The sequence below is a fragment of the Arachis ipaensis genome, chromosome B5, assembly GCF_059453495.1.
Source record: "Arachis ipaensis isolate K30076 ecotype BB chromosome B5, ASM5945349v1, whole genome shotgun sequence".
Taxonomy (NCBI): Eukaryota; Viridiplantae; Streptophyta; class Magnoliopsida; order Fabales; family Fabaceae; genus Arachis; species Arachis ipaensis.
This window is the reverse complement of record NC_142440.1, coordinates 117,585,823-117,607,673: the sequence shown is the minus strand read 5'-3', so window position 1 is coordinate 117,607,673 and position 21,851 is coordinate 117,585,823. Positions and strand designations below refer to the sequence as shown.

Below are 21,851 nucleotides of genomic sequence, written 5' to 3'. Positions count from 1 at the left end.
AGCTTGCCAAGAGGTGAGGATATTCAAGGAATAGCACAAGGAAATGGAACTTACAAGACCATTGGAGACGTCCCTTCCTAAGTCATCATCCAACATAACATTCAAATGGGTAAAATCCTTATCTCTAATCTTTACTTTCCCACTTGAGTATGGTTTGATTGAGACAGATGGACAATGACGTGTGGGCAGAAGTCAGCTAATTAAGAAATCAATATAGAGAATGCGTTGAGAGTACAGTCCTTAACCAGCTAAGATCTGCCTTGTCAATTTAGAAAAGTTGTCACGAAATTTAGAAATAAAAATACTGGGAGCATGAGTCCCAGGTCGTCTCCCAATGAGTTGCAGGAAAGGATGCTAACTTATTAATCAGGAATTTTCAAGAGAGTTTGAGTTTGGATAATGAGAAATTAAATAATTATAAATTAAAGCAATAAAACTAAGAATGATTATTAATATTCTAATAAAAAGCCTTGACTGGGGGAATGATTAATTGAAAGCTCTATCCTTGTTGGGATCTCTTAAGTGTAGTATCAATAAGGTTGTTGTTTTCACTTAGTTAACCCTTACTAAATAAAGGAAAGTCAAGTGATTAAGCTAATCCTTATTTGCAAATCCTAGTCCTCTCCCTTGGGAAGGTCTAGCGTTAGCAAATACAGAACTAGCCAACAACTTACAGTTTAATCAACACTTAAGCCTTCCAACTCAAGTGTCTCATTTTAATCAATCCCCATGTCAAGCATGGAATCTACTCCATTGACATGAATATAATACTCAGAAAAATATAAAAAGACATAGTAAATTAATTAAAATAAAATAGAGACTGAAAATTAATTAAAAGTAAAAGTAATCCTCTTTATTAACAATCCATGAAAATAATCCAATTAAAACTCTAAATAAAGTAAATAAGGATATGAAAGAATAAGGGACACGGTAAACAAACTAGAATAATATCTTCAACGGAGGTGATGACTCTTCAATATCCAAAAGCAAAAGTAATAACTAGGAATGTAAAGAGAAACTAGAGGAGGAGTAATTCTCTCTCTAGATTCAGATCTAAAACAAAAAGTAATCCTAATATGAATGAATGTGTATCTCCGTCTATGTGTGTGTGTTGATTCTCTGCATGTTCCCTGGCCTTATTCTGTGTTTCTGGGCCAAAAACTGGGTTAAAAAGCGGCCCGAAATCATCCCCAGCGTTTTCTGTTAATTCTGCAGATCGGCAGGTCACGCGTACGTATCGTCTACGCATTCGCGTCATTTAGCGATTTTTCTTGTCACGCGTACGCGTCGTCCACGCGTTCACGTCATTCGTGCAGACTCCAATCCACGCGTACACGTCAGACACGCGTTCGCGTTGCTGCGATTTTCTCCATTCCGCGCACTCGTGTGAGCCATGCGTGCGCGTCAGTGTTCGCTGGTCATCTCCTTAGTCTCTTGTGTTTCTTCCATTTTCGCAAGCTTCCTCTCCATTCTCTAAGCCATTCCTGCCATATGAAGCCTGAAATACTTAACACACGGATCACGGCATCGAATGGTATAAAGGAGAATTAAAATATACTAATTAAAGATCTTTAGGATGCAAGTTTTCAATCATAAAACAATATTAGGAAGGGGTTATAAAATCATGCAATTAGTATGAATAAGTGGGTGAAGACTTGATGAAACCATTCAATTAAATACAAGATAAACCATAAAATAGTGTTTATCAACCTCCCCACACTTAAACATTAGCATGTCCTCATGCTTATCTTAAGGAGATAAAATAGATGAGTAGGGAAAAAGTAAGACTCATGCAATGTAATGCAACCTATGTATATGAATGCAACTATATGATTCTGTCTACTTGGTTAAAATAAATAAGTTCTTCAAGACAAAAATAACTCAAACTTCACTAATTCAAACTATACAGTAAAGACAAGTAAACTTGTAAGAAGACAGCTCATGAAAGCAGGGAATATAGAATTAAGCATTGACCCCTCACTGGTGGTATATATGTACTCTAGTCTCTTTAGTGTATAGGGTAATCACTTTACTCTTCTCTAATCATGCTTTCTAAACCTTGTTCTTCACCTAACCAATCAACAAATATTTAATGTGCCAATGCAAACATCATGAGGTCTTTTCAAGGTTGTAATGGGGCCAAGGTAAAGGTGAGGGTATATATATGGCTAAGTGAGCTATAAATTGAATTCTTGATTAACCTAAGCTCTTACCTATATACACATTGTATATACTTTAAGTTTATGCCTAGCTACCCAAAATTCTCACTTTTGCATTACATACTCATGCATCAACTTTTCTTTTAATTTTTATCACATATGTATTGATCTTTTCATTAACTTAACTTAGCATTGGGGTAATTTTGTCCCCTTATTTAATTACTTAATTACTTGAGTATTTTTTTAGCATAAAAATAAACATAACATTATCAATGCACATGGATTTTCAATTTTTCTAGTTTTACATGAGTAGGTACCCAAATTCCCATTGTTTTATCATGACACATTCCCTTATTAACCCATGTTCCCACAATCTTCCCATACTAAATTGACACACAATTTCTATCTTAAGCTAACCAAAGATTCAATTGGGATATTTAATTGTTTTCTCGCTTAAGGCTAGTAATGTGGTAAAATATAGAACAAATGGGATTTAAAAGGCTCAAAGTGGCTAACAAAGGTAAATGGAAGGGTAGGCTATTTTGGGATAAGTGAGCTAAAACAATTAATGGCCTCAATCATACGCATGCATATAACACATTAAACATTGGACATCTAGGATGGAACAAAATAAAGATTACAATCATAGAGAAGTAAACACACAAGAATAAAATATTATGGTTAAATAATGTAACCATGTAATTAGGCTCAAATCTCACAGGTTGTGTATTCTTAGCTTTTTAAACTATGTTCCAAATACAACTTTTAACAATTTTAACACAAAAATTTTGATTTAAATTAGTAAAATTTTTTCAAAAATAGGGTCTTAAAAAGAAACTTATTATTTTCTAACCAAATAGAACATGCATGCAATTAGTTATTACTATGCTATCTATCCTATTCTAATAAAATAAATAAATATCCTATTTTATTGGTGTTTAAGGAAGAAAAATTACTTCCGGAAGTCAGGTACTGACCGACCTCCCCACACTTAAAGCTTTGCACCGTCCGCGGTGCCATCAGTCAGGAACAGAGGGGGGCTGGTAGCAGCATCTCCACCATCGGGACCGTCATGGCTCCCTGTGCTAGTAAATGAAGTGGAGTCTGGGGTGTCTGGGTCTTCTTTAGGTGGGTAGTTACCAACAAGTAGCTCCTTGAGGTATGTAAATCTGCGCTTGTTACGGCGCTCTCTTTGCTTTCTTTTCTGGTCAAGCCGGTTTAGCCTCTCAAGTATCTGATGGAGCAGTTGGTTTATTAAAGGTGCTTGTGATGTGGAAGAAGAAGGGATATCTTCTGCTGGTTTTGTGCTTTGGTTGATAGTGGCTGCTGGAGGTCTGATATACTTCCCGTTAGGGACGTATTGATCATCTCGTGGAATCATGGTCTTGGTGTCCCCAGCTCTGTAGGAGACTCCGGCTGCTGAGACTAGATCTGAAACCAAGGCGGGAAAAGGTAAGTTGCCTGCAATTTGTACGTGTCCCATAGCATGCCGAATGTGTCTTGGTAAATTGAGGTGCTAGTCTGTAAGGATACACCAGAGTAGAACAGCCATGTCTGCAGTGAAGGAGGACTCATGAGTGCTCGAAAAGACGTAATGGGACATGATCTTTGCCCATACTCGAGCCTCCAAGGTGAGTACTGAAGCCAATATGCCCTTAGGTCGGGACCAATGGTATCCGTAGATCCATATGCTGCCAGGTTGTGCGATAACTCTTAGAACGGCATCTCAGTCAAATTAGTATGTCTGGCGCTTGAGTGAGGCTTCTTAGAATGCGTCCAATCCTTTTGGAGCAGGGAGAAGATTTAAAGCTCTCTGAATGGCCTCTTCTATTATGGGAACTTGCTTTTGACGGACATAGACAGATTGTAGGGTTGGCATGTGAATATTGGAGTAGAATTCAACTACCCATGAAAGGTTAACCTACCGTGGCTGTCTCTGTAGGAATCCCCATTGTCTTCGCTCAATGCGGGGCTCAACAAATTCAGCAATGTTGGTCGGGAGGATAAGAAGGTACTCATTGTTATAATTCCTTTCAACCATGATGGGGAACATCTGCTCACAGTAGCGGTTAGTGAACCGCGTAGTGTCCTTTGCTGCGAAGGCTTTCTCTTTTTCATGGACCTTGATGATCCTCTTGATTCGTTTTTTTGAGGGCTTTACCGCTGTTGAAGATGGATCTGTCATTAGTGCCCTTTTTGTTCCTTTCCTTGCTGGTGGTTTGGGAGTAGCTTTTTCTTTACCCTTTTTGGTGGCCATCCTGAAAGTGAAAAGATAAATACTTTTAAAATTTCAGGGGTTAGAGCAAGGAAGAGGACAGGATGCGTGATAATCAATGCACGATAAAGAAGGATGTCGTTAACACATGGTCATGACTACATATGAAAAGTTCATCACTGGAAATATAGCAAGTGCAGGTGATGACAATTAAATGCAAGATGTTTATCGGCATGCTGGCAAAGGCATGAGTAGTATAGATCAAGCATTAAATTTTCAAGTTAGATTACCAACTCTTTCAAACTAACAACCTGTTTATGTTGACAATTATATTTAATCAATAAAATATAAAAGGAGTTTTGTGAAAAACAAGCATTAGAGTAGTAGTAACATAAAAATAATGCACCATGCCATACGGGCTTTTTCACAAACACATAGCATGCATGGTAAATATGTTATGGAAAATATTAAATTGAACATGCAAGCAACCCTTTTAGAAGTAATATTTAATTGTCAAACAATTCCGCAATATATTCACAAGCAAAAATATAGAAGAAAACAATCACCCAAATAAATTTCTAACACCAATTAAAGGAATAAAAAGAAAAGAGAAGAAAGAAAAGGAAAATATAGATAATGAAAGTGAAAAGAAAAAGAAAACATAAATAAAATAAATAAAAATAATAAAGGAAAAGTAAAAAGTAAAGAGAGAAAGAAAAGAACCTTGATAATGGATGTGAAAAATAAGGAAGGGGAAAGTAAAAAGTGAGAAAGAATAAAGAAGGAAGAAGAAAGAAGAAAGAAATAAGAAGGAAAAGAAAAAGATTTAGATTTCGAAAAGAAAAGATTTGATATTTGGCGTGTATCTGGATAAGCTGGGCGCCGCTTGTGACGCGGACGCGTGGGTCACGCGATCGCGTGGTGCGTGATAAGTTCAGGTGACGCGGACGCGTGGGTCACACGATCGCGTGGCCTGATTTGTGCTATTGGCGCGAGTGCAGCCTCGCGTATGCACAACTTTCTGTTTTATATGCATTTTGCCAAAAATTTGGGTGACGCGTTCACGTGGGTGATGCGATCGCGTGAATGGCTATATTTTGAAAAACGACGCGGATGCATGCGGCACGCGTTCGCGTGATAGGGCTGTTGCTTCTAGCACCATTCAAGCCCAACTCCATCATAACTCTCTGCCATACACCTCTTTACGTCGATTTTGCAGGGCCACGTGTTCGCGTGGGTGACGCAGTCGCGTGGGAGGCTCTTTTTCAGAATGACGCAGTCGCGTGGGTGACGCGGTCGCGTGGACATGTTTGTGCCTAAGGCATGCCTCTAGCCACGCTCTCGCGTGACTCTCTGCTTCCTTTCTTCTCGTATCCAAGGCACATATGACGCGGACGCGTCAGCGACGCTTGCACGTCGCGTTCCTCTCTTTTTTCTTTATATATAATATATATATATATATATATATATATATGCAAAATGCAAATGCAAATGCAGGTTATATGCAGCTATATCCAGAGATTATGAGAAGAGTCATCATCATAAATAAAAATAGAATAAAGTAAAATAAAACTAAGACTGAAACGGAACGATCATACCATGGTGGGTTGTCTCCCACCTTGCACCTTGCTTTTACGTCCTTAAGTTGGACGTTCTTTAGGCTCATTCTACTTCTGTTGGTGGGTCTTCCAAGAGGAAAACCTCTAGTTCTTTGTGATCCTTAATCTTTTCTCCATGGTAAAGCTTTAGGCGATGTCCATTGACCTTTAGGAATTTGGAGCTAGAAGGATGATGCAGGTGAAAAACTCCATATGGCTCTGCCTTTTCTACTCTGTAGGGACTTTCCCATCTTGATCTCAGTTTACCTGGCATAAGTCTCAGCCTGGAGTTATATAGAAGAACTAACTCTCCTGGTCTGAATTCTCTCCTTTTTATGTGCTTGTCATGGACAGCCTTCATCTTCTCCTTGTAACGCCTGGAGTTGTCATATGCTTCTAGGCGAAGGTTCTCCAATTCTGCTAGTTGTAGCTTCCTTCCAACACCAGTTTCTTCAAAATTCATGTTGCACTCCCTTACAGCCCAGAAAGCCTTGTGTTCCACCTCTACTGGAAGGTGGCAAGCCTTTCCGTATACCAAGCGAAAGGGGCTTATCCTAATGGGTGTCTTGTACGCTGTTCTATATGCCCAGAGTGCATCTTGTAGCCTGGCACTCCAGTCTTTCCTATGAGGTTTTACTATCTTCTCCAGAATGCGTTTAATCTCCCTGTTAGACACTTCTGCTTGTCCATTGGTTTGGGGATGATAAGCTGTTGCTACTTTATGAACAATCCCATGCTTTTTCAGTAATACTGTCAGTCTCCTGTTACAAAAGTGAGTGCCTTGATCACTCACGATTGCTCGTGGTGACCCAAAGCGACAAATAATATGGTTTCTAACATAGGAAACAACAGTGTTAGCATCATCAGTACGAGTAGGAATTGCTTCCACCCATTTAGAAACGTAATCTACAGCAAATAATATATAAAGGTAACCGTTAGAGTTTGGAAAGGGTCCCATGAAGTCAATGCCCCAAACATAAAAAATTTCACAGAAAAACATAATCTGTTGAGGCATCTCATCCCACTTGGATATATTACCAAACCTTTGGCATGGGGAACAAGATTTACAAAATTCAGCAGCATCTTTAAAAAGAGTAGGCCACCAGAATCCACAGTCTAAGATTTTTCTAGCTGTTCTTTGAGGGCCAAAATGTCCTCCACTCTTAGAGGAGTGGCAGGCCTCTAAAATGGACTGGAATTCTGATTGTGGTACACATCTTCTAATTACCTGGTCAGCACCACACCTCCACAAATATGGATCATCCCATATAAAATATTTAGACTCGCTTTTTAGCTTGTCCCTTTGATGCTTAGTAAAATTGGGAGGAAAAGTATGGCTAACTAGATAATTAGCTACAGGTGCATACCAAGGAACTACTTTAGATACTGCTTGCAAACTATCAAATGGGAAAGTATCGTTGATAGGGGTGGAGTCATGCTTAATGTGCTCAAGGTGACTCAAGTGGTCTGCCACTAAATTCGGGTTACCACTCCTATCCTTAATTTCTAAATCAAATTCTTGTAGCAGTAGTATCCAATGTATTAGCCTTGGTTTGGACTCTTTTTTAGCTTATAAATATTTTAGAGCTGCATGGTCTGAGTATACTACTACCTTAGTACCAAGTAAATAGGCTCGGAATTTATCCAGAGCAAAAACAATAGCAAGAAGCTCTTTTTCAGTAGTAGTGTAATTAGACTAAGCAGCGTCTAAAGTCTTAGACGCATAAGCAATTACAAAAGGGTCTTTACCTTCGCGCTGAGTCAGCGCCACTCCTACTGCATGGTTGGAGGCATTACACATAATTTCAAATGGCTGGCTCCAGTTTGGTCCTCTCACAATTGGAGCTTGGGTCAGGGCAATTTTCAGCTTATCAAACACTTTCATGAAATCTTCACTGAATTTGAACTCAATATCTTTCTGCAGCAATCTGGATAAAGGCAACGCTACCTTACTAAAGTCCTTAATGAATCTCCGGTAAAAACCTGCGTGGCCAAGGAACGAACGGACTTCCCTCACAGAGGAGGGGTAAGGTAAACTAGAAATGACATCTACCTTTGCTGGATCTACAAAAATACCAGTATTAGACACAACATGTCTCAATACAATTCCTTATTTTACCATAAAATGACATTTTTCAAAATTCAATACAAGGTTTGTATTAACACACCTGTCTAATACTCTAGACAAACTATCCAAGCAAAGGGTAAATGAATCACCATATACGCTAAAATCATCCATAAAAACTTCCATACAGTTCTCTATAAGATCTGAAAAGATGCTCATCATGCATCTTTGGAAAGTAGCCGGTGCATTACATAAGCCAAAAGGCATCCTTTTATAAGCATACGTTCCAAAGGGACAAGTAAAAGTAGTCTTCTCTTGATCTTCAGGAGCTATATGAATTTGAAAGTACCCTGTATAACCATCTAAAAAGTAATAATGGGATTTACCTGACAGGCGATCAAGCATCTGATCAATGAATGGAAAGGGGTAATGATCCTTGCGAGTGGCTTGGTTGAGATGCCTATAGTCAATGTAAACTCTCCATGAATTCTGAACTCTAGTTGTCAGGAGTTCTCCATGCTCATTCTTTACTGTTGTGACTCCAGACTTCTTGGGCACCACTTATACTGAACTGACCCATTAACTGTCTGAGATGGGATAAATAATATCTGCTTCAAGTAGCCTGGTCACTTCTTTCTTGACAACTTCTAAGATGGTTGGATTCAATCTTCTTTGAGGCTGACGGACAGGCTTTGCTTCCTCTTCTAAGAATATTCTGTGTTCACGTACTTGAGGGCTGATGCCTACTAGATCCGCCAAGCTCCATCCAATTGCTTTCTTATGTTTTCTCAACACACTGAGCAGTTGCTCTTCTTGTTGAGAAGTGAGTTTCCTTGCAATGATAACTGGGAACTTCTGATTATCCTTATGGTAAGCATACTTGAGGTGTGGAGGAAGGGGATTTAATTCCAATTTCTGCTCATGGCTAGGCTCTGGATCATTCGGGGCTAGTGATAGTGGCAAAGTGTCCGCATTATGTTCAGAGGGTGTCCCCACACTTGGACCTTTCTCCATGTTCTTCTCTTCTATTTCTTCTTGGTGAACTTCAGCTACAGTTTCATCAATGATGTCGCACTGGAAGATAGAATGATCTTCCGGATGGTGCTTCATAGCTTCATTTAAACTGAAACTCACTACTTTGTCATCTATCTCAAAGGAGTAAGTTCCTGAGAATGCATCCAGCTTGAACTTTGAAGTCTTTAGGAATGGTCTTCCAAGCCGGATTGATGATGGCCTTCCTGAGTCATTAGGGGGCATTTCCAGGATATAGAAGTCAATAGGAAATGTGAGCCCCTTAATGCTCACCAATACATCTTCAGCAATTCCAACTACTGTAATAAAGCTCTTATCTGCTCACACAAAACGAGCTGCCGACCTTTTTAAGGGAGGGAGCCTCAAAGTATCATATATAGACAATGGCATTATACTAACACACGCTCCTAAGTCACACATGCAGTTAGAAAATATTACACCTCCAATGGTGCAGTTAACCATGCATGGACCTGGATCACTACATTTTTCAGGTATACCTCCCATTAAAGCAGATATAGAATTACCTAAAGGAATAGTTTCTAACCCATTAATTTTATCTTTATGAATGCACAAATCCTTTAGAAACTTTGCGTATTTAGGTACCTACTGAATGACATCAAAAAGGGGAACAGTTTCCTCAACCTTTTTGAATATTTCTACCATTTTGGGATCAAGTTCCATCTACTTTCTGGATTTCTTTGCAAGTTGTGGAAATGGGATAGGAATGGCGTCTTGTACAGCTTCAGCTTCCTTTGGTTCTCCGTTCCTTGGTTGAACTGCTTCTTCTTCAATTATGTCTTGTACGTCCTCTTCCTCTTCAGCATCTTCCATTTCAGTTGGGGCGTGTACTATTGGGCTTGGCTCCTCTTCAGTGTCTTGCTTCTTCTTCTTCTATCACATCCTTAGCTGGGGCGTGTACTATTGGGCTTGGCTCCTCCTGATTCCTCTCTGGAAGTGTGGTTTTGGACCTCAAAGTGATGGCATTGATGCCACCTTTGGGATTAGGTAGGGGTTGAGAAGGAATTTCACTAGAGCTTAAAGGTTGGTTAGTGGAATTAGGTAATAAATCTATCCTGGAGGTGAGAGCTTGTAAAATGGCATTCAGACCATTTAAAGTAGAGTTTAGCTGTGTCTGCATGTCTTGTTGTCCTTGTGCAAGAGAACGAAGCATCTCGTCATTTGATGAGGAATTTGGATAGGTGATCTGAGGAACTTGTTGTTGGTTATGCTGGGATCCTTGAGATTGTCTTAGGTGAGGTGCTCTGTAAGGCTGGTTCTGATTCTGCTATCTGTTGTTGTTATTCCACCTCTGGTTTCCATTGTTATCTCTACCTCCTCTGTTATAGTTGTCCCTCCAGCCATAGTTAGAATTATCTGATGCACAGAAAACTTGTCTCTCAACAAATCTCCCTTCGGCAAGTGTACCGAATTTGTCGTCAAGTAAAAACTCACAATAGAGTGAGGTCGAATCCCACAGGGATTGATTGATCAAGCAACTTTAATTAGAAGAATGTTCTAGTTGAGCGAATCCAGAATTTGGGTTGAGAGTTGCAGAAAATAAAATGGCTGGAATGTAAATAACAGAAAAGTAAACTCTAGAATTAAAGGACTGGAAGTAAATGACTGAAAATAAATTACAGAATTGTAAATGGGAATGGGGGATTTGCTCATAAAAGTAAATGGCAGAAATTAAAGAGAATGGGTAAGATCAGAGATGAGGAGTTCATTGGGCTTAGGAGATGTTGCAATTCTCCGGATCAAGTTCATTTTCATCTCTTCCTCAATTAATGCACTCATTGATCTCCTTGGCAATCTTAATTGATTGAATTACAATTTCTTGCAATTCAATCTCTCAAGTCTTGATCAATAGCCAATTCCTTGGTCAATTGCTCATGAGAAGAGATGAAGTATGGTCACTGATTATACCACATGCATTTCCCAAATCAAGTATTGAGAGGGTTATAGTCACATACCCATCCAAACCCAATTTGGTCCAACATGAGAAAGCATTTCTAGCTTGATCTCTTCATTCCTCTTTCAAGGTTCAAAAGAGATCCAAGTTTGAATAGCTTCTTTTCCAAGATAACTACTCAATGGGATGAAGATCGAAAGCTTTCAAGTAAAATCAAGAGAAAAGATAGAAGAAGAATAATGAAAATTAGTATTGATCCATCAAATTACAACAGAGCTCCCTAACCCAATGAAAGGGGTTTAGTTATTCATAGCTCTTGAAAATAAAAACAAAGATGGAGAATACATCATAAGACTAGAAAATGCAGAGAAGGTAAAATACAGAGAGTAGTTCTCTTTTTTCCAGCCTCCAGAACTCCTTTAACAATTCAAAGCTACTCCTATATATACTACTCTTCTCAGCTTCTAGTTTGCTCTTCAAGTCTTGGGCCTTTGGATCTTGAGTTTGAAGCAGTTCTTTTCTTCATTTGGGCTTGGCTTTACTTGCAGAGAGAAAGTGCTAAGTGGGCAGAGACTTTAGCTCACGGCGTTAGGGGTGTTAACATTTAGTGAAAGTATAAGTTCGAGAACGTTAGTGACACTTAACATTTTCACTAACGTTCCAATGTACCCCTTTGCCTCACGTTAGAGCCCACGTTAACTAGGTTAACGTGGCTTCTAACGTGGCCTTGCCAACCTTCGAGAACGTTAGTGACACTCAACATTGTCACTAACGTTCCAGTGTGCCCCTTTTTGCTTCACGTTAGAGTCCACGTTAACTAGGTTAACGTGGCTTCTAACGTGGCCTTGCCAACCTTCGAGAACGTTAGTGACACTCAACATTGTCACTAACGTTCCAATGTGCCCCTAGATCTCACGTTAGAGTCCACGTTAACAAGGTTAACGTGGCTTCTAACGTGGCCATTCTTAGCCATCCCAACGTTAGTGACAATGTTGAGTGTCACTAACGTTGGCTCATCATTCGTTCCTCATCGTTAGCTTCCACATTAACTAAGTTAGCGTGGAAGTTAACGTTGCTCCTTGAGGGGTTGTGTGGTTGCTTCCAACGTTAGTGACAATGTTGAGTGTCACTAACGTTGTCGACAACTCTCACTTCTTACGTTATCTCCCACGTTAACCAGGTTAACGTGGTGTGCTGCATCCTTAGGCCAACGTTAGTGACAATGTTGAATGTCACTAACGTTGGCTTCTCTTCCCCCTTTAACGTTAGAGGCCACGTTAACTAGGTTAACGTGGGCTCTAACGTGGCCACTCATGAATGTTTGCCAACGATAGTGACAATGTTAAGTGTCACTAACGTTGGCTCAACTTCCCTTCTCCACGTTAGAGTGCACGTTAACTTAGTTAACGTGACTCTTAACGTGGGCAATGATGGCTTTGAGAGTGTTATTAGCAATCACTTTTCTCATTAACCTTGCAAGTTACCTCCCTTTCCTTGCTTCCTTTGGTCCTGAAATCAAGCAACAGAGTTCATCAAAGTTCTAGTCCAAGTCATGGGTAATGCAGCATACAATTTGTCACCAAATTCATGCAAAATCCTCATGAAATAATGTAAAATGCACAATGTATGCTTGAATCAAGGTGTAGGTAAATATCTACCCAAAACTAGCTTATTTCCTAAAGAAATGCATGAAACTACCCTAAAAACAGTAAAGAAAAGGTCAGTGAAACTGGCCAAGATGCCCTGGCATCACAACACCAAACTTAAAGCTTGCTTGTCCCTAAGCAAGTACTGGAACAAGAGAATGATGAATGGAATATCCAGAGGAATGAGTCATTCTTGTGGAAGTCATGTTACTGATTTTATGGTGGTTTCATACATAGCAACTTAGGTTCATTCCATTACTGGCTTTCAGACTTTCATCATGTCCCTAAACACTTACTTTGTTTATATCCCATGAGACTTTTATTCATTGATCCTTCCATTGTTATTTCAATGGTTATTTGTGTTATTTAGGCTAAGTGCTCTGTAAGGGGGCAACTCTTTAAGATAAGTTTTCAGCCAACACTCCCGAACCAGTTGGTTCAAGGTGCTAGGTGTTGAAGCACCCCTAAGGACTTACTCCCTCAAGTCTCTCCCCCAAACATACACACCACAGGCATATAGTTTATTTATTTTCTTTTCTTGAGACCTTGGTGTCCGGCACCTCTTTGGGTTACTAAATGCTCTGTAGTGAGGGTTACTCTTGATAGTGGATTTTCAGCTGATAATCCCGGGTTAGTTAACCCAAGTTTCCAAGTGATAAAGCACCCCTGAGAGCTTATTCATCCAAGTAGATCCCTCACACAGGAGCACCACAGACACTTGTCTCAGGGTCCAAACCATTGGTGCCTAGCCTTATTACTTACTCTTTTTCTTTTGTTTTTCACTTCCATTGTTCTTTCCCTTTTCTCTTATTAGGATCTTGTTATTAACTTAGTCTCATGGGTATATCCAAAGTCAAGTATTCAGGATAGATAGTTGTCCTCCTAGCCTTGTGGTTGAACCAACTTAGCTAACTTATGACTACCCCAAAGATTCATGAATGCACTTCCATATTATGAACTCTACTCTGGTCTTTTTTACAAAAAACATAAACATTCTCTTCTTCATTTGATTAAAAATGGACAAGCTTACAAGTAAATAAGGAGGATGCAGTGACATAAAGACTAGCATACATAGACCTATTCAGAACTTAAAAGACAGAATTTAAAAAGGGTTCAACTACGAGTAACTACAGATCAAAAGTGCATTCGGACTTCCATCTTTCAACAATTCTGAGTACAATGGAATTAAGTAACAATACAACCTTTGGGTGATGATTTCTGGTTGCCCTCTCTCTTTGTCATCATCCTAGTTTTTTGCTGCCTAGCTTCTTTGGGTGGAGGTGCACCATTTCCTCATAAGGTTCCTGCAAGGTTACTGGAAGTTGCTTGTTCCCAAAGCACTTGAGACATAGTTAGCTTGCATGTATGCTGGTGCTTTTTGAACTCAATTTGGTGTGTGAACACCAAACTTAGTTCCTTGCCCAGCTCAAACATTGCACATATGTAGAGAACCCCATATCTTGTTGTCAACAAAGCAATGATAACCTATAGTCTAACTACATCTAAGTGGTTTCTCTTGATTGGATGGAGCTAGCAATGTTCTTCTGGAGTGGAGTGTAATTCTAACCAATGTCCTTTGGTGGAACACCAAACTTAGAATTACACCATCACTCTTGGATTGTTCTGGTGTGGAACACCAAACTTAGCTCCTTACAATACAGGGGAAATGACTTGTGATTTTTTTTTTTTGAAATAAAGATGAAAGTGAAACTACCTGAGGTTGGGTTGCCTCCCAACAGAGCACTCTTTTATCGTCGCTAGCTCGACGAGTCCTTAATTACTTGAGATGGTACTTCACTCTCGGGTTTTCCCCCATGTTGCCCAGATAATGCTTGAGTCTTTGTCCATTCACTGTAAAAGTCCTCTCTAAACCTTCATCCGTGATTTCGATGTGGCCATATGGTGATACTTTTGTAACCATGAAAGGTCCGGACCACCTTGACTTGAGTTTTCCTGGGAATAGCCTTAATTTAGAATTGTAAAGGAATACTCGCTGCCCCTTTTCGAAACTCTTGGGCGCAAGATGCATGTCATGTTTTCTCTTTGCCTTTTCTTTGTACATCTTAGTGTTTTCATAGGCTTGTGACCTGAATTCCTCCATCTCTTGCATCTGCAAGATCCTTTTTGCACCAGCAGCAATGCTGTCAAAATTTAGTATCTTGATAGCCCAGAGAGCTTTGTGTTCCAGCTCCAGTGGTAAATGACAAGCCTTCCCATAGACCAGTTGATATGGAGACATTCCAAGTGGAGTTTTGAATGTTGTTCTGTATGCCCAAAGAGCATCATCCAGCTTCTTCGACCAATCCTTTCTAGATGCACCCAGTCTTTTCCAGGATCCTCTTCAGCTCTCTGTTGGATATCTCAGTTTGCCCACTCGTTTGAGGGTGGTAAGGTGTGGCTACTTTGTGTTTTACCCCATATCGTAGGAGGAGAGCTTCTAGTGATTTGTTACAAAAGTGGCTCCCTCCATCACTGATGAAGGCTCTTGGGACTCCAAACCGGCTAAAGATATTCTTCCTGAGGAAGTTCATGACTACCTTGTTATCATTAGTTGGGGTTGCAATAGCCTCTACCCACTTGGAAACATAATCCACTGCTACCAGGATGTACTTGTTTGCATATGAGGTTGGGAATGGTCCCATAAAATCTATTCCCCACACATCAAACAGTTCCAGTTCCAAGATGAAATTTTGTGGCATGGCGTTTCTTTTGGGCAGGTTTCCATATCTTTGGCATTCATTACATCTTTTTACTAGTTCTTTGGCATCCTTGAAAAGGGTGGGCCAAAAGAATCCGCTTTGTAACACTTTTGCTGCAGTTTTGTCCCCTCCAAAGTGCCCGCCATAACATGAACCGTGGCAATTCCACAGGACTTCTCTTCCTTCTTCTTCCGAAACACATCTTCTAAGAATTCCATCTGAACATTTCTTGAAGAGATATGGCTCATCCCAGACAAAATATTTTGCATCATTCATGAGTTTCCTTTTTTGATGTTTATTGATCCCTGGGGGTAATGCCCCAGTTGCTTTGAAATTTGCAATATCTGCAAACCATGGTGCTTTTTGAACTATCATCAACTGCTCATCGGGGAAGAGTTCGTTCACATTTGTATCATTTCCTCCACCTTGATCATGAGGGATTCTGGATAGGTGATCTGCCACCTTGTTCTCCACTCCTTTTTTGTCTATGATTTCAATATCAAATTCCTGCAACAGTAAGATCCACCTTATTAGTCTTGGCTTTGATTCTTTCTTGGCAAACAAATATTTAAGTGCTGTGTAATCTATAAAGATAATCACTTTAGCACCAATGAGGTATGATCTAAATTTGTCAAATGCAAAAACTATTGCTAGCAACTCCTTTTCAGTTGTGGTATAATTTCTTTGAGTTTCATTAAGGACTTTGCTAGCATAGTATATCACACGAACTAAGTTATCTTTCCTTTGTCCTAACACTGCCCCAACTGCAAAATCAGATGCATCACACATCAATTCAAATGGTAAGTTCCAATCAGGTGGGGAGATGATAGGAGCAGAGGATAACCTCATTTTCAAATGTGCAAATGCTAGCATGCATGTTTCATCAAAGATAAATGGTGTATCAGATACAAGGAGATTGCTTAAGGGCTTGGCTATCTTTGAAAAATCTTTAATGAACCTTCTGTAAAAACCAGCATGCCCTAAAAAACTCCTAATTGCCTTGACATCACTGGGTGGGGGTAGTTTTTCAATAAGTTCTACTTTAGCTCTATCAACCTCAATGCCTTGGTGAGAGACCTTGTGACCAAGGACTATTCCTCCCGTCACCATGAAGTGGCATTTTTCCCAGTTCAAGACCAAATTGGTCTCTTGGCATCTTTTCAATACCAAGGCGAGGTGATGTAGGCAACTAGGAAAGGAATCTCCGAATACCGAGAAGTCATCCATAAAAACTTCAATGAATTTTTCTATCATATCTGAAAAGATAGAAAGCATGCAGCATTGGAAAGTTGCAGGAGCATTACATAACCCAAATGGCATTCGCCTATAAGCAAACACTCCATACAGACAAGTAAATGAGGTTTTCTCTTGGTCTCTCGGATCAACCACTATTTGGTTATATCCTGAATAACCGTCGAGAAAACAATAATATGCGTGCCCTGCAAGTCTTTCCAACATCTGATCCATGAATGGAAGGGGAAAATGGTCCCTTCGTGTAGCCTCATTGAGTTTTCTGTAGTCTATGCACATCCGCCATCCTGTGACAGTCCTTGTAGGTATGAGCTCGTTCTTCTCATTGGTAACCACAGTGGTTCCTCCCTTCTTGGGCACAACATGTATGGGGCTAACCCAAGGGCTGTCCGAAATTGGGTATATGACCCCTCCTTGCCAAAGCTTCATAACCTCTTTCTGTACCACTTCCTTCATGATTGGGTTCAGCCTTCTTTGGGATTGAATGGATGGCTTGGCATCATCTTCCAACAGTATTTTATGTATGCATATGGCTGAACTGATTCCCTTCAAGTCAGCAAGGGTCCATCCAATGGCATCCATATGCTCCCGCAGCACCTTGAGTAGCTCGTCCTCTTGATCTTGACTGAGGGATGAATTTATGATTACTGGGTAGTTTTCATTTTCTCCTAGATATGCATATTTGAGAGTGGGTGGCAGTGCTTTGAGTTCAAATTTGGGTGCTTCTGACATTTGGTTCCCTTCTTTTGGTGCATTTGGTATATGTATTTCTGCTGTGGTCACCTCTTCACTTGATTCAGATTCTTCCTCCACCAATCTCTCGTCCTCTTCAGGTTCTTCTTCTTCAAAATTCTCCTGCACTTCATCCTCAAGTGCATCTAACCTCATGCATTCTCCCAATTGTTCTGGTGGGTAACTCATGGCCTTGAACACATTGAATGTCATCTTTTCATTGTGTAATCTCAGTGTGAGGTCACCCTTCTGAACATCAATGACAACTCCTGCAGTGGCCAAGAATGGCCTTCCCAAGATGATGGAGGTCTTGGCGTCCTCCTGCATGTCCAACACCACAAAATCTGCTGGAAACATGAAATCTCCCACTTTTACTAGCAAATCTTCTACTATCCCGTGAGGGAATTTGAACAATCGGTCTGCCAGTTGTAGGGCTATTTTTGTTGGTTTAGCCTCCTCAATTTTCATCTTTCTCATCATAGCTACTGACATCAAATTGATGCTGGCCCCTAAGTCACAAAGAGTCTTCTCTACTCTGATTTCTCCTATAATACATGGGATCTGAAAACTCCTAGGATCCTTCAGTTTCTGAGGTAGTTTATGTTGAATGATAGCACTGCATTCTTCAGTTAGTATCACAGTCTCATTGTTCTTCCAGCTTCTCTTCTTAGTCATTAGCTCCTTCAAAAACTTGGCATAGAGTGGCATTTGTTCTATGGCTTCAGCAAAGGGTATGTTGATTTGTAGCTTCTTGAAGATTTCCAAAAATCTCAAGAACTGGTTGTCATCTTCCCTTTTCTTCAATAGCTGGGGATATGGAGCTCTTGAGATGTTCAGTTGTGGTATCCCTTTTTCTTTCTGCAGACTTGGCGTGGGAGGTTGAACTCCATCTTGCTCTTCTCCCTTTTCATTTGAGCCTTCTTCTTGTGGTTTTTGGGGACGTTCCTTCAGTTCCTTCCCACTCCTAAGTGTGATAGCTTGACACTCCTCCCTTTTGCTTGAATGGGCATCATAGCAAAAGTTGTGGTTAGGAAGCTGCTTAAACAGATAGCTGATTTGTGTCTCCAGTTTCTTGATGGTAGCATTTTGATTCTGCATGTTTGACTGCACTTCCTCTCTGAATGCTTTACTATTTCGAATGTCTTTGCATACTCCTTCAATTAAGGTTTCGATCTTAGAGAGCTTGTCATCAATTGATGGGTGATTCGGAGCAGATGTGCTGTTTTGGTTTTGATAGGCGTGTGGAGAAGTGTTGTTGTTGGAGTTGTAACGTCTCTGGTCTTGATTTTGATCTTGTTCACTTCCCCACCCAAAGTTTGGGTGATTTCTCCATCCAGGGTTGTAGGTCTTGGAGTATGGATCATAGTTTTTCCTTGGTGAATTCCCAATGTAGTTGGCTTGCTCCTAACTCCCCTCTGCTTCTTCATTCACTCCTTCTTGGGTTGTTGATGAAGTGGAGATTGCTGCTACTTGGTTCATCTCCATCTTCTTGGTGAGGTCAGCCAGCTGCTGGGTAATGAGCTTGTTTTGGGCCAACAGAGCATCTACATTGTTTAGCTCCATTACTCCTCTTGTGTTCCCTCTTTCGGAAGCATAGAAGTAGTCGTTCTCTGCTACTGTTTCAATAACATCTATGGCTTCCTCAATAGTCTTCTTCTTGTTCAAAGATCCTCTGGATGAATGGTCTATGGCCTTCTTTGACTCATAAGAGAGTCCTTCATAGAAAATGTGCAGCTGCACCCATTCGTTGAACATGTCAGGTGGACACCTCCTTGTTAAGTCTTTGAACCTCTCCCATGCTTCATATAGAGTCTCACCATCTTGTTGCCTGAAAGTTTGGACCTCAGTTCTCAGCCTATTGATTCGTTGAGGAGCGTAAAATCTTGCTAAGAATTTGTTCACAACGTCTTCCCAAGTTGTCAAGCTTTCCCTTGGAAAAGATTCCAGCCACTTGGCTGCTTTGTCCCTAAGTGAGAATGGAAATAGGAGCAGTCTATAGGCGTTAGGGTGAACACCATTAGACTTCACTGTGTCACATATTCTTAGGAAGGTGGTTAAATGTTGATTGGGGTCTTCTTGAACACCTCCTCCAAACGAACAGTTGTTCTGAACAAGGGTGATGAGTTGTGGTTTAAGTTCAAAGTTGTTGGCATGGATTGTTGGCTTTTGGATGCTACTTCCACAATTGCCTGGGTTTGGATTGATGTAAGAGCCCAAAACTCTTCTATCCTCCCCAGCATGATTTGCTCTACCTCCTCCCCCATGGTTGTGATCTTCTTCTTCATGATGATTTTCCATGTTGTCTTCCATGTTTGTTTCAAAGAATTCCTCTTCTTCCTCAGCACCAACCACTTTCTTTCCTCTTGCCTCCCTCCTTAATCTAAGGAAGGTCCTCTCAGGTTCAGAATCGAAGGAAGTTGAAGCCCCGCTTCTTCTCCCTGTCATACAACCATCAAGTGCAAGCAAGAAAAGATAGGTGCAGAAAGTATTTATGTCAAAATTACTGTTAGTTGTGGGTGATGCAATATATCAAACAGTTAGTGGGTTAGCAAACAGAATTGAAAATAACAAAGAAAAAACAAAAGAGTAGAGGGGGAAGGGAAGAAGTTTAACTAAAACAAAAAGTAAATCACTCAAACAGAAAATGAAATTCACAAAATAAAAATGCTCAATCTAGTGATCTTCCAATTTAATCATTGTTGATGCACAATCAATCCCCGGCAACGGCGCCATAAACTTGATGCACGGAAAACTTGTCTCTCAACAAATCTCCCTTCGGTAAGTGTACCAAATTTGTCGTCAAGTAAAAACTCACAATAGAGTGAGGTCGAATCCCACAGGGATTGATTGATCAAGCAACTTTAATTAGAAGAATGTTCTAGTTGAGCGAATCCAGAATTTGGGTTGAGAGTTGCAGAAAATAAAATGGCGGGAATGTAAATAACAGAAAAGTAAATGCTAGAATTAAAGGACTGGAAGTAAATGACTGAAAATAAATTGCAGAATTGTAAATGGGAATGGGGGATTTGCTCATAAAAGTAAATGGCAGAAATTAAAGAGAATGGGTAAGATCAGAGATGGGGAGTTCATTGGGCTTAGGAGATGTTGCAATTCTCCGGATCAAGTTCATTTTCATCTCTTCCTCAATTAATGCACTCATTGATCTCCTTGGCAATCTTAATTGATTGAATTACAATTTCTTACAATTCAATCTCTCAAGTCTTGATCAATAGCCAATTCCTTGGTCAATTACTCATGAGAAGAGATGAAGTATGGTCACTGATTATACCACATGCATTTCCCAAATCAAGTATTGAGAGGGTTATAGTCACATACCCATCCAAACCCAATTTGGTCCAACATGAGAAAGCATTTCTAGCTTGATCTCTTCATTCCTCTTTCAAGGTTCAAAAGAGATCCAAGTTTGAATAGCTTCTTTTCCAAGATAACTACTCAATGGGATGAAGATCGAAAGCTTTCAAGTAAAATCAAGAGAAAAGATAGAAGAAGAATAATGAAAATTAGTATTGATCCATCAAATTACAACAGAGCTCCCTAACCCAATGAAAGGGGTTTAGTTGTTCATAGCTCTTGAAAATGAAAACAAAGATGGAGAATACATCATAAAACTAGAAAATGCAGAGAAAGTAAAATAAAGAGAGTAGTTCTCTTTTTTCCAGCCTCCAGAACTCCTTTAACAATTCAAAGCTACTCCTATATATACTACTCTTCTCAGCTTCTAGTTTGCTCTTCAAGTCTTGGGCCTTTGGATGTTGAGTTTGAAGCATTTCTTTTCTTCATTTGGGCTTGGCTTTACTTGTAGAGAGAAAGTGCTAAGTGGGCAGAGACTTTAGCTCAGGGCGTTAGGGGTGTTAACATTTAGCTCAGGAATGCTGCCATTTGGTTCTAGCCTCTACCACGAAGGTTCTAATCTCATGGACTCGGTCCGTGGATTAGAGACCCAAGAGATTATACTTCGGCTGTCGTCCAATAACTACGTTGAACATCATGTAGACTGTAACGACCCAATTTTCAATATGTTTAGATCATACCGAAAACTGAGCGCTGCCAATTTGTCTTCCTAATTATTATCTATTATTTATCATATGAGCCTGATTCGTTGCAAAAAGCGTAGTTAATTTGCGAGGTGTATTTTTTTTTGAAAACGTTTGGATTAATAGACAGAATCATTTATAATCAATTCACAAATAATAACAGATAAAATAGTTATAAACAACCACACATAAATACATCACAAGTAGTTGACAACATTCGGTGATTCAGCCTTTATTAGAATATAGATTGTTAGTTAGAACACCCCTAGATATAGTTAAATAATAACTATATACATATATATACATATATACATACAACATCCTAGGCCCTGACCTGTTCAAGAAGTCCCTAAGCTGGCGCCCACGCTAGCCTAGACTCTATACTCACCTAGTCCCTCTAAACTACTAAAGCGAGGGAAAGTACGTTCTAGGTCTTCAAAACTCAAGTCAGGTGGATCGTCATCAAATGGTGGAAGGTCGTCTACTA

The 21,851-nt window shown here is 39.9% G+C and overlaps 1 non-coding gene across 1 annotated transcript; it reads left to right on the top strand.

The window, feature by feature from the left end:
• The first annotated feature begins 19,062 nt into the window (after positions 1-19,062).
• On the top strand, positions 19,063-19,166 carry LOC148565511 (small nucleolar RNA R71). The gene has a single exon (XR_015885301.1). It is a non-coding gene; the product is annotated as a small nucleolar RNA R71 (small nucleolar RNA).
• The last annotated feature ends 2,685 nt before the right edge of the window (positions 19,167-21,851 follow it).